Here is a 16,213-nt window from a genome sequence, read left to right as displayed (position 1 = left end):
TCCTGGAAGTTTCCTTGGGTATGGCGATTGTGCGGATTACTTTGCTAAATTTGGCCATCCTACCAACGAGATGACAAGAGTGGCAATTAACGGACCGTTACCTGATTTTGTCATGACCGGATTCGCTTATGTTACTTCGTTTGAACTTGCTGAGAATTTGCATAAAATTTGTTATATTTGGTTTGGTCGGCATTTATCTCAACGCAGATGGGTCCCTACGGTATTGTTGAGATTTATGCTGGATTCATCGATGTTAATATCGTTGACGGTAAGCGAGGCAATTATATCATATAGAAAGCAAACCGAGGTGTGGTTGCCGACAGATTGTGAGAACGCGAAAGATATTGGAAGAAAAATAATTGGTAAATTTACTCAAGGAGGATCAGTTGATCATAAACATCGCCACGCTAGGTTATTTATCAATGATGCGGAGATGGATTTTATTATTGCTGATACAGTGTCTCGTGGAATATTTTGCAACAGAGAAAATATTATTATTGATGGAGAAAAATTGGGTACAGTGATCACTTATCTCGATGGAGAATCCGCGCAGTATACTCATTTAAGATCATCAATGCTCGCTTATGTGAGTATTAATTTGCTGTCAATGATAAATAAATTTTCTGATATCGCGGTAAGGGTTGCAACGGATTCATTTTATATCAATAAGAAATTTCAATGTAGATTGGAAAATTTAATCACCGATGGTTCCTGGGGAACTTGGAGAATAAAAAACGAGGATATTCTAGATTATTGTGAGGACGCGGATGTAGAAGATTGCGATAAGTTTCATAAAGATAAATGTGATGAAATATCAACAGCATCATCTGCGTTTGATCCGATTTCACGAAACAAATTTGTTTACCTAAATGGTCCTGGCGGTAGTGGTAAAACAACAAGAGCAATAAACTTATTTTCAAATTCTGATATGATAGTGTTAACTCCAACTCATAGATTAGCGCGAGAAATAAAACAACGTGGCGTTAATTCTTGTACGTATCATAGTTATTTCAAGTATAGCGGTGGATTGTGGGATTCAGCTCGAATGGGAAACAAATATATCAACAAGATTATAATATTTGATGAAATTTGCACGGTAAATTTAGTTGTGTTAAAATCATTTCTAAGTTGGTTAGAAGAAAAAAATACTGCAGTAATAATGTGCGGCGATCATGGTCAACCTGATCCTATTGATGGTGAATCTCCTCACAGGTGGCTTAGAAATTTTGTAGATTATTATGAAGAAATTGACGCTGATTATAGATCTAATGATATTTTACTGACCGAGTTTAAAAAAATGATTCGATTGCAACCTAATAAATTTCAATGTGATGTGATGAGAAAAATAATCGACGAAACTTCGATGGATAATTTTCTAACTTTGTGGCGTCCAGATCATCTGATCGTTGCTAGCAGAAAAATTGTTCGCGATGTTATTCAGGAAATATTATTCAAACTTCATTGTGATAAATTTCCAACGTTGCAGGTTCCGTTGTGCTATAGGCCCGCTGATACTAGAAAACAAAATATTAATGTTACTTTGCCGTGCGGAGAAGAAAAAATATTAGTTTTGAACGATATTATTTTCGTTGATATTAATCTTGTCAATGATGCAATAAACGCAGAAAGATCGCCATGGAAACTCGGATACGCAGCAACGATACATTCATCACAGGGATTAACAGTAGATGGCCAGGTCTGGATCGTCGATGATAGAATTTCCTGGTCAAATTTAGTTTATCTAGCCGTGTCTCGAGTAAGAAAATTATCTCAGTTAGGTAGAATTAAATTTCACATTAACGACGATGGTGGTAATTGAGTATCCTTTGGTATTATTTGTAATTCTTCTTTGGTAAATCCGCGTTGTGGTGCTAGTGAATCTAGAAAATAAATTGCTGGTCTTCCTGATGATCTTGTTACAGCTGATATTTTATGCGTTGTAACACTCCAGTTTGGATCAGTTGCTCTTTTTCTGCCACCCTCGGCTTCTCCCTCCTTATATAAATATCTGACCGTGACGCTACCTAACACAGGTGGAATAGTAGAATCTCGCTTTAGTGGTATTTTTGTCTTTGTAATTGCAATTGCGGGCTTCATTGATATTGTTCGTGTTACTTCGTTATTTAGTGCGTTAATCACGTGAGGTAATCTTGTTACCCAATCGTGAGATCGTTTATCTTGGATAAATTCGCGCGCGTACTGATATCCGAATAATCGTTCTGCAAGAGTTTTATTGAATCTCTCAACGATAGCTTGATTGTGATGAACACCTACAATACCGCGACGGATTTTAACATTATTCTTTTTCATCAGTGAAGTCACCGCGCCAAGAAATTCTCGACCTGGATCAACCTGGAGAAGCTTCGGCCATGTTAATGGAGATCGTGAATAAATTTCGCTAAACGCCTTAGCAATATCTGTTGCTGTTTTATTCGATAACGGTTCCGCTTCCTTGTATCTGCTAGCAATATCAACAACCGTCAGAACATATTTGTATGTAACTCCGTCAACGGTATCGTAAGGAAGAAACATAAGATCAGCCTGATGGACTTCATTAGGGACGCTGACAGAGAAACTCGCATATGATATTTTCTTAGGCGGAGGAAGATAAATTTGCCAGACTGCTTGCCTCGATAGCCACGATTCAGCGACAGATTGCTTTACTTTTGCTGCCTTAGCAAGTTTGGCTATTGCTGATTTTCCTCGCCAAAATCCTCGCGGAGAATAATATATTTGCTCCATTATAAATTACCAGCACCTAGTACTAATTTACCTTTCATTGCTCCTTTTATCAACCAAGTTGCCAATTTCTCTTTGAAATTTTTATCAGGAATAGCATCTATTGCGTGAATTAATTTAATATCAGCGAGATGTCTTTGTTGTAAATCTCCGCTGCGATATGCAAGATCGTGATAGTAGCATGCGTTATCGATAGCGTTTACTGGATCCTCGCCAGGATTTGGTTGATTATTATCGTTAAGTCTTATATCTAGCCTTGTACCAGGTCCGCAGTAATTATATCCTGGTAAATGTTTCTCTCCGGGATATTTCGCCCAGGGAGCTCCAGGCAGATTTGTTAAGGAGGTTGCGATGTCTCCTCCGGTTCTACTTTTTTTTTTACAAATCTAAACTTAATTGTCTTGCAAACTTCACATTCTCCCTTGATTGCATTCCTGTTGTTGCGTGTAACGACTTCGATTGGATTTAGCGTAGCAGTTCGAGTGCGACACTTAACACAATATGAATCCATAATATTCTAATAACATGAATGTAATTGATTTTTCAGCCACAAAAAAACGCGAGCAAGTAAAGCACACCGAGGCATTACCAAATTCGATTAGAATGATAATTATTGGACCATCTGGTTCTGGAAAAACGCAATTGTTGTTGAATTTGATAATGAGATGGCTAAAATGGGATAAATTATATTTGGTTGCGCCATCCGTTGATGATCAGCGATGTTATAAAGTACTAAAGGAATTTAGCGATAAAACTGAGGATGGCACAATAGAATTTATAACGGATATTAATGAAACTCCATCAGTGGAAAGTTTAGACGGTGATGCTAATAATCTTGTTGTTTTCGACGATGTGATGCTGGATAAGCAAACTAACCCAGCTAGGATATTCTCGCGTGGCCGACACAAGAACACAGATGTGATTTACGTGACACAACGATATACGCAAATTCCGAAGGTAATTAGAGATAATTGTAATATTTTATCAGTTTTTAATGGCGTTGATACTCACACGCTGAGGAATATCCATCAAACTTGGTGCAACGGCGACATGGACATAAATAAATTCAAAAATTTCTTCAGTCACGCTCAGGCAACACCGCACGGATTTGTCACGATTAATCTTCATGATCCGCGTAGTAGGTATCGAGTTGGTCTTGATCAAATTTACTCATAAAATTGCAACCTTTCATTGCAATCACAAATAAATTTTACAACACCCCCCCCCAAAAAAGCTGTCTTTTTTTTATGCCTAAAAATGCACTTTGGGTTGAAATTTTGCGGATTAATTTGCGCAGGAAGGTTTATTTTTGAAATCTGAGGCTTCTACGGAGAAATGTTTGGTGGGAGGGTTAATTCGGTCTGTGCCACCTGGTCTGTATAACCTCCCTGCTGCTGCCTCTGTCTCCCATGACTGGGCAGCGAGCCGTATGCTATACACAACTTATAGGTGATTAACATTAACAATCCACGAACGTGACCAGTCATGTGGGATAGAGGCTTATGACCATATAACAGAGCCAAAAGAGCAAAATGGGGCAAAACAGGTAGATTAGCACTACTCATAATATGTTCAACCCCATGAATGATTATCACGTTTTTGAGAATGTGTACGATATCTTCACACATCAGTGAGTGATCGCTAGGCGGCCAGTGCTGGGTCGATTGATACTTCCAGCCTATATAAAACTTGCTGTGCGATTACAGCTGATGCAGATTGTATGAAAGAAACTTCTATCTAAAGAAACGTTAAAATTAAAAGAGAGATGGGCTATTTTGATTTGATCTGTACTGAATCAGAACATCTTTGCATTTTCTCGAAACCTAACTAAATATTTTGAGGGATCGTGCTAGAAATATTAGGTAGACCCACAGTTACTATCTGTGCTTGCCATTATACGAGGCATAAATAGTAATGACGTATTTTCGATATTAGCTTATTAGGAGAGGAGCCTATTGCGAGTTTTCCAAACGATTTTCTAACGCTACATACATCGTCTCCATTTCCATTCTCAAATAGGATTGTTGTCAGGGCTATGTCGATAGTAACCGTTGTCTCTTGCGGTGCTAGCAAAGTAGTTTCGATAAGATTACATTCAATAACACGTGTCTATTCAGAGCTGCTAGCAGTGGCGCTAATCAGTCCTAATATGATCAGCAAACTCTTCGAAGGCTATCGAGGACAATATGATTAGCATGAGCGAGCTCGAGACAATGCTGGCGGAAGTGGAAAATTACCGAGAACTCGAGGCCCAAATACGAACTCGTGCGTTTTCGGATTTACAGACAGTATACGTCAAGTCATTTGCCTTTAAAAACAAAACAAAGACATATAAACGGCAAAAACTTACAGAAACTTTTCTGACACAAATGTTTAAGGAAATACATCGCCTGCACATCTCTGTTCCTGCAAAGGAAGTCCAAAAACGATATGGAATAAGCTCATACAGGTTATATCAGATATGGAATGCCCTCAGATATTGCCATGACGCATAATCATAGGGCATCAACACAAAAGATCTACAGCTTATAATTAATAATTAATAATAATATTACGTCCATCGAACAAGAAACTACCAAATATGAGTTATGATATATCTTTAATGATAATGGGATGCAACGAAATAGAAAGGAAAATAAAAAATGTAGCAAAAGGATTTTTAACGTCCTTTTAAAACATTTCAGTCATATCACTACGATGTTCATGTTGTTGCAGTTTTTGTGATCTCTAGCACTGGAACATCATGCCGCAGACATGTAGCATGATGTCCCACCCAGTCACATTATCCTGACACCACGCTGACCAGTCCTATCACTAAACTCTTAAGGCCGAGCGTCAAGCGAGGCAGCTAATAGTACCATTTTTATAAGTCTTTGATATGACTCGGCCGGGGTTAGAACCCTACGACCTACCGCATCCGAGGCAGACGCTCTAACCACTAAGCCACCTGAGCTTTCTGGAAGAAGGACTATCACAACTCCTCAATGTTGCTAATATTACAGTAGTATCCTCAAACTGTGTACAAAAGTTGTGGAATATACTCTTTAACAACGACATAGAGAAGGACGCAATCCTACAGCAGAAGAAATGGTATATCAAAGTCATAATGGAGTTTCAGAAGTATAGGAAATATCCGTACGATTAGTAATAAAACAGTAGTAGTGACAATGACAGCTTTGCTTGGGTCACCTGACCTCGTTGATTATTACTCAAAATATTCAGTTATTAAAATAAGTTGCTCTGATCCAGTACATATTAAATTAAAATAACTCATCTGTCTTTTGATTTTAACGCATGTAAGATTAACCATTATTTGATAAAATCTACATCAGTTGTAATCACACAGCAAGCTTTATATAGCTGGAAGTATCAATCGATCCAGCACTGGTTGCCTAGCGGTCTGTGATGTATACAGATACCGTACACAGTACCGAAAACGTTCTAATCTTCGATGGGGTTGTACATAGTATGAGTAGCGCTAATCTGCCCGGTTTTTCCCCATTTTGCTCTTTAAATCTCTGATATACGTCATAAGCCTCTATTCCTCATGTCTGGTCACTTTTCGTGGATTGTTAATAGGCTGCGCAAAAAGCATACAGCTCCCATGCCAAATTATGGGAGGCAGAGGCTGTGACGTGTACCAGGATTCAAAAGAGTAAGAAGGTGTCAAAACAAGCAAACTAATACTACTAAATTACCGTATCTAGCCATACAGACTCATCATGTAAAGCACATATTAATCAATCTTTAGCGAATACATTTTCCCAATACATTTCTGTATGGCTGCCTAATTTAAATCTAATCCCATTAAACCTACAAAATGATGGCCTAATTCGTGTTTCCGCAAGTTCCCTAAAAATATTGCGACCTAATATTATTTCCATTTTGATTCTAATTCATTTGTCCCTATTTAAGATCATCTTTGCTAGCCAAGGTTCGGATAACCATGTCTACCTAGCCACCGCATCCAATCAAAATTAAGTTGTTCAAATTGGTACACTATTGGTACGTGATCGAGTCAAGGGGAGCACACACCTTGAATGGACTGATAAATAAACAATTTTCTAGTGCCGGTCAGTGTTCGCACAAATTCCTTTCACTCAAATACAACTGCAATGGCTTCCCTCTGGTTTCTATTATACCTTCGATGTTAAACATAAAACGTATACCTTTTAGGTCAATTGCCTCCAACGTTTTCGGCCGATGTACAATGCACCATGCTATTGGTTAGTTGGCATATCATACTAAGGGAGGCAACACATGAAAGCCAATAGATGTCGCTAGGACAAATCACCGATATAGCTGTTCGATCCGCGAAGGTGTAGATAGGGTTATTGGAACCTTGGCTAGCGAAGATGATTTAAGGTAGGATTCCCGTTTGGTTTTCAAGTGCCGTTTTTGGGTCGTGCCATATATGTAATCAAATGGTATAGCCTCAATGATGGATACCTATTAGACGCCAGAGTGCACAATCATCTTACAATGTTACATTTCCGGCCATTTAGCACACGCCAAACATTTTTCCTGACCATTTAACAAAATAGCCATGGTCTTCAAGAACCTGATGAATCAAGAATTTTACTGACTTGATAATTGTTGAAATTAAAACGTGCTGCCAATCAAATAGGAAACAATTTTAAAGAATTTTAAAGGGGATACCGTCAAGCTCCGCTATACTCCACATTATTCTGCCAATGGACACATTATTTTACACTGTTTCCATTTCTGACCTGAAAGATTTATCATAATCATATTACATCTTGTTTCTAGACATTTCAATATGGCGGCTTAATGTTAATTACCTATTAGAGGCTAGTTCCCATATTAACACTGAATGCCCATTTGACTCCAAAGTGGTCCCCTATACTATCGATGTATACTAACTGATATAATAATTGAGAAGTAATTGTGAATGCAAGCACATAATCAGCGCAAATAGACACGATGTCTTGTTGTGCAATCTCAATTTCTTATTATCGTTTTCATTAGGGACTGTAGTTAAAACAAGTGTTCCAATTTTTACATTTTAACCTCATAGTCTATATTCCATCTGGATATGAGTTTAATTAACGCCACTTGAATTAGATATTAGCTAAGTTATGTTCGAAAGCAATGACTTCAATTTATTTGAATCTCACCGTTGCAAAAATGTTATTGTGTCTCACCAGTCTGTGAATAAACATGTCCATAAAACGCCATATTATATGGTAATGCACCTCAATAATGTGTTAATTATAACGTCATTATTGAGTACCATTCAAGACAATATTTGCAGAAGCGTTTTGAATCTAAAGTTAAAACGTACTGTACACAGATGAGAGAATGTTATTGTTGTTGTTGTTGTTGTAGGGTTTAACGCCATGTTTCAGCACACGATAGGCTATACATGGCGGACAGTATTAATGGTGGAGGAAAAACCCGGGAAATCGCCGGAAAGAACCACCGACCCTCGAGAAGCTACTGGCAAGCTTTCTCACATACCCACATTGGCCGAATCCGGGCCTCGATCCCACTCAGACAGAGGTGAGATGGTAGTGATCCGTAACGGAGAGCGCTTTGGACCACTCGGCCATTCGGGGCCCCTCAAATGACAGGAAGCAAAATATTACCAATAAAAGAAAGCGAGCTTGACATTTATTATCCAGATTTGTTTTGGGTTGAGCACTAGTATTAACTGGGGTTTGTGATAAAAGATTTTGAAATCACCGGGCTCTGACGAATTTTATCGAACACAGTTCAATAAGGACAACATTGCAAACTATTGTATTCACATCAATTTGTAAAATAAAAATGACCCGCGACCATCCCAAAAACGGGGGAAAAAATGAAAATACAAAACAAAAGGACAACCTCCCTACAAAACAAATGAAATTTTGTCTTTCGTTTCTCTGTGCTTACATAGGTTAGTCATAGTGCTTAGTATGCCTAACATTTAGCCTGAAAACAAAATCAATGATAAGTAGAAAAACAAAGTCCCCATCAGACTTTTTAAAATTTAACGTCAATATTTTTATACATGTGAACGAAGACGGCTCATAAACTAGCATATGCGTTTAGAACTGATCGCTAACATAAAGTAGGTAAACCCCCTGCTTGAATGTATCATAAGTAATTTATTGAGACAAAGATATTTTTTCGGTCGTATTTATCGCGTGTACCGTTTTAAGATTTATTACAATGGCGGGAAACCACTACTTCAGTTCCTGTTGTTGATATTCATTTGTCATCCGACCACATTAATAAGGATACGTTGCACTTATGATAATGATAGTTAGGGTTGTATTACACGGACGGATTTTCCTATTAATATGCATGATCCGGTATGCTCTTTACTTTCCTACTGCGTACGAATAGAGGAGTTCTGTTAGAACAGTGCATACCTGCACACATATAAAATTACTCAAACAAGAGAGTACGACATACGCATGCTCTTCGGTAACAGCAGCACGTTACTTTTTCGTTTGCTAAACGTAGCTGTTATTTACCGAACAATTTACAAAACAGGTAGTAAGGACCGGCCTTAGGGCAAGGCGGTTGTCTTGGGTCCCGCGCTTCAATTAACAAAACAAAACTAGGCCTACTGCAGCAACTCCACCGGTCGAGCCCCGCTGCAAGCGTGGCGCATTGCACCGCGCAAGCTTTAAGGCCGGGGCGGCAGGTAATCGAATATACCAATATCCAATTTAACTTCCTGGTACAAAAGAGGTTATACCTACTGTACAAACAAGATCGTACGAGAACACGGAGTATATGGTGAGAAAAGAAGACGATATATATATATATATATATATATATATATATATATATATATATATATATATATATATATATATATATATATATATATATGTATATATAACCAACCACCAGACATATGTAACAGGATGGCTATTCGTTGTGGACTTGTGGAATGTAAATTTTACCCATACAAAAATCAGAAGGAATTCATTTAAGCTTATTCTGCGTATTTGATATACAAGGTACCTGCCAGAATGTTTAATTAATACCTCTGAAACCAGATAATTCGGGTTAACCTTGGTATTATGATGCTATCTAAATTGAAACAATGATTTTGTATCAGTCTGAAAAGTGTTGAATTTGTTTATAACAATGCACGGCGGCTGCCTTAATAGAGACAAAAATATAGAGAATACATAACTAGGTTATTTATTATTGTGTAATAAAAATCATTAATTTCTTGCTAAGTTTCCAAACTTATAAGTATCAGTATGTTTCGTTTTTTAATTCTTGTCTGGATTAGTAACGTTCCAAAATTATATGAATGAGTATGTTTGGTATTTTGAATTTTTGTCTGGTTCTGGTCATGAATTGCGATTTCTACTAGTCAACAAGAAGTATTTAGAGATATTTACTAAAGGAATATTGGTTGTAGTATAAATTATACCAATGATAATAGAACCTCAACGAGGAATCATATTTATCAGTGTTCGAATTGCAGACACACGGTCCAAACTATTGAAATCACAAATCAAAACAAGGTTTGCTTTTATCATTCAAAAAAAGAACAAAGTTCAGATACCCTTTCATATATTTATATAAAGAGTAGAGTAGTGTGTTATTTGTGGCAATGCTAGTATTGTGCTAGCTTGGTTTGTGTGTCATTTATATCCTTCCATCCTTCTTTAGTTCCAATCTAACTGGGTCATATTTGCCTTCCACGACCTACAAACACCAGTTCTTCGCAAACGGAACACCGACTGGCAGGGACGAGAGGAGTTTATCTGTTTGGATCTTATTTGTTATAACATTGGAGATTACGGCGCCACCTAGTGTGGATAGAACCTTGTTAATTTATATATGCACGAGGGCTTTTAAATCTGTTCTTTCCATTCTACATGTGGAGTTAAGGTATTCTGCTTGATCTAAGCGCAATTTCTCGTTAACTCTTTCTTTGACCAAAAAGTACTATTTCTGATCATAATGGATATCGCGCATAGAAGACACAAGGGGCTGTTTGATTTAGGTGTACATAGAGACATGTAGATAAAACCCCAATGATTGCAAGAAAATCCTCCACTTCTATCCCGTTTTTATGTTAATAGCATGGTGCTCAGCTATCAGAACGTCTGTGTCGTTATTGTAGCGGAGGCGAAGTTTAATATCTTTATAATTGTAGCAGGACGAGGGGCACGCAAGCGGGAGTTGATGCATGTGTGAAGATCGTGCTCTTCGGTGCGTAAATGGAATCCATACGAATGAAGCTTACGGTCAAATGTAATATCTCTTAAATATTAAATAATATCGCAGAAAATCTATTCGTATCGGTTTGGTGGATGTAATTGCTCCTGTTCGATGTTCATGAACCGTTAGAAGAAGTTCCTGTAACCGTCCCGACCACCAACCAACCTGCATGTATTTTCGATCGGCACGGACCGCCTTTCTTGTTACTTCACGCTACAGCGCGTCTACTGCTGTAGCTGCAGCTGATACATCCCAACGACTGCGGAAAATTGCAGCATGACAAAACCATGACAATAACGACCCAACGAAAGGCATAAAACCTTGACATTATATTTAATGATGCTGTTTTTGTAATGACCATTTAAATTCAGCTTTATATAGCGATATGTTGGTATCCACTGGGTATGAATATCTCCGTTTTCCCTTAACACACTATATCACAGTATATAAAAGTACTACGCTTGCTGTCGTGATGTATGCCATCTGTTTGTACGTTCATGTTTAGGTTAGATGTATAAGTACCAAATTGCCCTTAGGCAGAAGAAATTGATGACAACCCCACTCCTCGTGAAGAAGTAGAAACTGCAGTGAGGTCACTAAAGAAAGAAATGTTAGCCGGCGTTGACAACATACCAGCAGAGCTATTTCAAGCAGGAAGAGAAGAGATAGTCATCGTCACAGTCCTAACAACAATCTGCAACAAGATATGGCAGACAGGTGAATGGCCCACCATATAGACTCAATCCTTGGTCATCGTGCTCCCCAAGAAAGGAAACCTACAGCTATGCCAAAACTACAGAACCATCAGTCTGATCAGCTACACAGGCAAAGTCATGCTGAAGATAATTCTCAACAGACTAAAGCCTCAAGCAGAGAAAATTGTTGATGAAGAACAGACAGGCTTCCGAGCAGGAAGGAGCACCACAGAACAAATCTTCAATCTCAGACTCCTTTGCGAGAAATACCTTCAGAATCAGCAGAATCTATACCATGTCTTTATAGGTTTCAAAAAGGCCTTTGATAGGGTATGGAATGCATCCTTATGAGCAACTATGAATGCGCACATGAATACAGGATATTAACTTAATAATATTATGTGCATATCAGGCCATTTTTAGTACAATCCTGTAAATGAGTTTTCGCCACGAATAGAAGTCTAAACACAAATAAAACGTGTTAAATTTGCAGTAGTTATTAAAAAAACGTACAAGTTGGATGAGATGATATAGAACAACATTTCATTACAAGTACTATATTTAATTTCTCTCTGCAAAGCGGTTGCTATGTATTATTGTTAACAGGCCAGAGGTGGACGTAAAGGTGGATGGAATACAATAATTATCACATCACTGCAGTAAAACGCGGTTTTTAAAGAGGGAAGGTAATGTTTTTAGTTGTCATTTAGACGAATGTAATTTTTTTGGCCAGAAAATAGTTTAAAATATTTTGTCGAATAGCCTTAGCCAGATAATTATCTGTCTGCCAAGATTATTTCTTCCACTGTCTTTGTGGTGTGTGCATTTTTGCACAACAGCTGGTGAATAGCAAAGCTGCTTTTTATTCGGACACTTCAAATGCACCTCTACTGGCTGAAAAATCAATCACGTGCTTAATATTACAAACCACTCCTGAATCTTTTGAACCAGTTGCATTCTGCCTTCCGAAATCTTCGAATCAAATCACTGTAACACATCATCCGTACTTGTTGGCTATAAGTATTATTTAACAACGTCATAAAGGGCAAAGCAAATATTTTCAATAACAAACGCTATGGCCAATGAAACATTCAGCGATCTTTGGTAACTTTTGTTATCCGTTGCATGTTTCAGTGTAAACTAATTTATTTCATGGAACGTACACATGTTGTTTTTATTCACAGTTTCTTCTACTTGTTCTTCTGAAGGTCCAGAGCAGACGGTATGTTTGGAGTTGATAACCTTACATGTACTACTTAAATGGATATTTAATATTCCTGTATACTTTGAATATAATACAATCGTATTCATGATTTATATGATTATATTGTCATTGATGGGGTCGGTTTTAATGTCTTTCCTGCCTTTAAGATCTTCAGTGATAACACGTTAGGTTACCAGTCTTTTCACACTGTACGAGTGTGAAGTCTTTAAAAAAGAATTTCATGATAAGAAGCCAAGTAGTGTGAGATGAGATGTTTATTTTATTTCAAGAATCAACATCAAAAATGAAGAAAACGAAAACGTATATATATATATATATATATATATATATATATATATATATATATATATATATATATATATATATATATATATATATATGTGTGTGTGTGTGTGTGTGTGTGTGTGTGTGTTTGTGTGTGTGTGTGTGTGTGCGCGTGTGTGTGTGTGTGTGTGTGTGTGTGCGTGTGTGTGTGTGTGTGTGTGTGTGAGTGTGTGTGTGTCATGAGAGGCCTCCTATCCATATATAATACATAACGCCCTTAATATCAACGGAAACAAACGTACAAATGTGTTGTTTAGACCCACTATTATTGTGCAGATGTTAATATATATCAAGACCAAACAACAGCAACAACAATACTTCATTGAAATTAAGTGCACAGAGAAGGAGCTTACTTGTACAGTTGTAAACAGCAATCTACAACAAATTCTAGTTTACAAATGACAGTAATGCAATACAATTAATTATTAAAGATGCATCTTTTCATGATACAGTTAGGACTGCGCTGCTGTGAATTTTCTCATAATTTCTTACAACGTGAAAATACACCTTTTCTGTTGAGCACACGAATTTCGGGTTGGTTTATTATAAATGTTTTTTTTATGGGCTTCCATTTGACTAGTTGTTATCAACATTGTCTTAGAAAAGTATTGCACCAGAAGCAAAGTAAATATAACTATTACTTTCATATTTTAATCCATGTTTCTATGAGAATTTGGCGCTGCATTAATGTCTACATAAATACAGCAACAATGGAGTGTACAGCACGCGATACACTTCCATTATCTGGAATACACTCTTATGACCATGAATCGCGGGTTCCTAAAAATATAAAGCTCTGTTATACATTCATAAACTGTTTATTAAATATATTATAGAGACGGATGCAAATTGTATGAAAAATGTATAGTTCAAAATCAAAAGTAGAACAAGATCAAAAGAGATGTATGATCATGAAACTAGGAGTCCTAAGTACATATTCTGAAAATGTACTATCTCGGAGCATTTTATGTGTGCAATGCCGCTTGTTGATATAGAATAGTAACAATGACACTGCCTGATTAAAATCAGACCTAAATTGCTAATTATATATTGAAACTGTAAAAGAAATAAGAAGAAAGACCCAATGTTAATGAGATAGAGCAAAGACACATCCATACCTTTAACGGCATAAATATATTAGGTCAGAGACGGCCAAGAAGGTCAAACAGAAATATGTGTTTCTGGTAGGCCGACCGTCCATGTTTCACATGGACGACCCGGTCACTTTTAAGCGAGTGGTATATATTATATATGGCCAAATAAACTGGAACACAATTCTTTGTATTACTACGTACGCTTCATTATAAAAAAGGCACCGACATTGAACACTGTATTTGACCCTCAAACGCAAAAAGAGTTTTTAAAATGGGAACGTACGAAATTTTCCGAAACTCAACGTAAGGAGTCGAAACAATTTATTAGAAGTTTGGACAGAATTCGGCAATCTAGTTTTTAACATTTCACTTATTCAAACGTATCTAATTCACTGTGACATGCTGATATTGTAAACGAATTGCATGATTTGGAACTTGTATAGTCAAAGATTGTATACTTAATACATCTATCGTACATGAACACAGGTCTGCAATAGTATTTAAAAGTACGTGCTAAGATCGCAATTGATAAGATTCTAGCTGCTTTTGTTTTAAAAGTTGATACTGTTCGATTAGAAACATTGCTTACATCATTTCGATCAAAATATTTAAAGTTGATAATGTTCGATTATTATTATTATTATTATTATTAGCATTATTAGTATTATTATAACGTACTGAATAGAATAAATTACTTGACGCAATTTAGCTTGAGACTCGCACCCACTTCTTTTATGGGAAATATATTCTAGACTATTATAAGCTTACTTTGGCGATGAAACAGCTAGCACACCTGAAGTTCTGTATGTGAAAGATCAGATGAAGATAGTGTTGAGTTTAGGGGCCTCGTATTCTTTCATATTAACTCGAGTATTGTTTTAACATAGAAAATCAGTCATCGAAAAGCTATGCCTTTGATTTGTGATTTCGTTTACTTCTTAGTCGCAAATATTTTGGGCCATTCAAAGTGTGTGTGTGTGTGTGTGTGTGTGTGATTTAGATTTTTAATATAGCTTTAACAATTTTCAGTCACATCGCTACGATGTCTGCAGTGTGGCAGTTTATAGTGATATCTAACACTGGGACAACATACCGCAGACAATAAGCTTAATGCCCCACCCAGTCACAATATCCTGAAACCAGGCCAACCAGTCCTAACACTAAACTCGTAATGCTGAGCCCAAGCGAAGTAGCTAAAACTACCATCTTTTCTAAGTCTTTGGTATGACTCAGCTGGGGTTCGAACCAGCGACCTCTCGCATCCGAGGCGGACGCTTTAACCACTTAGGCCACCGGAGCTATCATTCAAAGTGGCCAGGGTCGTAATCGGAACAGAATATAATATGATAGCAAGTTAAACAGAGTATGCCTATATATATATATATATATATATATATATATATATATATATATATATATATATATATATATATATATATATATATATATATATACTGCTGTGTTTTACTATGGTATTGACTTGAGTGAATTTATACATTAAGTGGCGTAACTATCTCAACACGGGTCCCACAGCAAACTTTTGTTGTTGTTTTTGTTGTTATAGGGTTTAACGCCATTTTTCAGCACACGATAGGCTATACATGGCGGCCAGTATTAAGGGTGGAGGAAGAACCCAGGAAAACCCCGGAAAGAACCACCGACCCACGAGAAGCTACTGGCAAGCTTTCTCACATACCCACATTAGCCGAATCCGAGACTCGAACCCACGCAGACAGAGGTGAGATGGCAGTGATCCGTAACGGAGAGTGCTTTAGACCACTCGGACACTCGGGGCCCCACAAACTTTTGCACCGCCCCCTTACTGGCATTTATTTTTTTCCTGGTTGGGTCGGGCTCCAAAGACAGCTAGATCCCACAGTACGGTTGTACCTGCTACCACGGTAGCTGCGTCGCTGGATATACTTGATATATGT

This window comes from Sinohyriopsis cumingii, chromosome 6 (assembly GCF_028554795.1).
Source record: "Sinohyriopsis cumingii isolate HCF-2022 chromosome 6, ASM2855479v2, whole genome shotgun sequence".
Classification (NCBI taxonomy): Eukaryota; Metazoa; Mollusca; class Bivalvia; order Unionida; family Unionidae; genus Sinohyriopsis; species Sinohyriopsis cumingii.
The sequence above is the reverse complement of the archived record's forward strand: the minus strand, read 5'-3'. Positions refer to the sequence as shown.